General features: G+C 47.0%; 1 protein-coding gene across 1 annotated transcript in view; it reads left to right on the top strand.

The window, feature by feature from the left end:
• The window catches only part of slc25a28 (solute carrier family 25 member 28), a 19,978-nt gene extending 18,371 nt beyond the window's left edge, over positions 1-1,607 (top strand). Inside the window, exon 4 of the mRNA XM_076286300.1 lies at positions 1-1,607. This exon is cut by the window's left edge and continues 734 nt beyond it. The gene's annotated coding sequence lies outside the window, so the exon portion shown is untranslated.
• The last annotated feature ends 241 nt before the right edge of the window (positions 1,608-1,848 follow it).

Raw genomic sequence — 1,848 nt, forward strand, 5'->3', positions numbered from 1 at the left:
CTCTTTTCTCTCTCTTCTCTCTCCCTCTCTCTTCTCTCACTCTCTCTCCTCTCCTCTCTCTCTCTCCTCTCCTCTCTCCTCTCCTCTCTCTCTCTCCTCTCCTCTCTCTCTCTCTCTCTCCTCTCTCTCTCTCTCCTCTCCCCCCTCTCTCTCCTCTCTCTCTCTCTCTCTCCTCTCCTCTCTCTCTCTTCCATGTAGTTGGTAGTGGATGTGGACGGGGAGAGATGAAATAAACGAAACGCACACAAAGTTCAAAGGAAACGTTAAACCTCATGCCTGCCCCTCTCCCCTTCCCCTCTTAAAGAGTCTGAGCTGAGTTATGCTGTCATGCCTGCAGCTGCCACTGAGGGGCGCTGTCACTCTGCACCACATCACAAGTACACACACACACACACACACAGGAGAGTGACTGCAGACAGCCCTGATAGTGAGATGTAGTGTGTGACTGAATCTTGGGCTGACGACCACATCTATATATCTGTGCATTGATTGCTGATAGATAACCTTTTCAAGAAGATACCTTTGATCAGATTTAATGTACAGTATTTGACATAACTTTGATCAGATTTAATGTAAAGAATTGAGAGAATGGTTTAAGTTATTGCTCCTGTGAGGGGTAGCCGTGGGCAATCTTAAAGACTATTTTTATAGCATTTTATCCAAGCAGGATCCCATGGTATGTACAATAGCTTTGAAAGCCTCCACGCCCCCAAAAAAACAAAACCACACACACACACACACACACACACACACACACACACACACACACACACTCATCATTACTGTTTAGAGTACCTGTGTGTCCCTGCCCATATACATCCCATAATGTAGATTATCGCTGCTGGTATCATAACGCACTAGAAGACGTAGCAGGCTCAAGCTGGACAGGCTGATTGGTGTGAGTGTGTAAGCGAAATAATGTGTGTGTGTGGATTGGAGCTTAGTGTGTGTAAGCGTGTGCTGTGTGTGTGTGTGTGTGTGGATGGGAGCTTAGTGTGTGTGTAAGCGTGTGCTGTCTGTGTGTGTGTGTGTAAGCGTGTGCTGTGTGTGTGTGTGGATGGGAGCTTAGTGTGTGTGTAAGCGTGTGCTGTGTGTGTGTGTGTGTGTGGATGGGAGCTTAGTGTGTGTGTAAGCGTGTGCTGTGTGTGTGTGTGTGTGAGCCTTGGCGGAGCCGTCTGTCCGTTCTCCACTGAGGAACCTGAGGAACCTGGAGAACTGCAGCGGACCCCCGGATGAAGGAACACTGGGAATCTGCAGTTGGAATGGCAGAGAGGAACTCTGGGAAATGTAGTGTGGGAGTGTGATGATCATGTGATCATAAGGACAGGAAGGGGATTGGCCTGGCCTGCCTGTACTACTCACCTCTGTCTCAATAAAGACTGGACCTGCCGCTATCAACTCAACACCCGTGTGTGTGTCATGTCTGTATCAACTCAACACCCGTGTGTGTCATATCTGTATATCAACTCAACACCCGTGTGTGTCATGTCTGTATCAACTCAACACCCGTGTGAGTGTCATATCTGTATATCAACTCAACACCCGTGTGATTGTCATGTCTGTATAGACCCTTTCAACAATAAAAACAAAAACAATGCTTGAACGTTCTATTTGGTTCCCAATCTACTTCCTCTGCATTAAAGGTGCGATTTGTAGGATTGTTACCGAACGTTCTGTAGGCCAAAATCAAAACACTGGTGAACGTTCTCAAGACTACCAGACGCGAGCCTCTTCTGGGTTGCCAGATGTAATTAAGACTTAGCTAACGTTAGTTGACCTGCAGCTGCTTTAACGTTTCTCCAACCATGACCCAGCTACACATTACGGAAACAGTGAAAACAAAAAATA

This window comes from Alosa pseudoharengus, unplaced genomic scaffold (genome assembly GCF_046254945.1).
Source record: "Alosa pseudoharengus isolate Yale_2024_CS ecotype anadromous, Long Island Sound unplaced genomic scaffold, YU_APseudo_1.1 YU_APseudo_1.1_scf_15, whole genome shotgun sequence".
Taxonomy (NCBI): Eukaryota; Metazoa; Chordata; class Actinopteri; order Clupeiformes; family Clupeidae; genus Alosa; species Alosa pseudoharengus.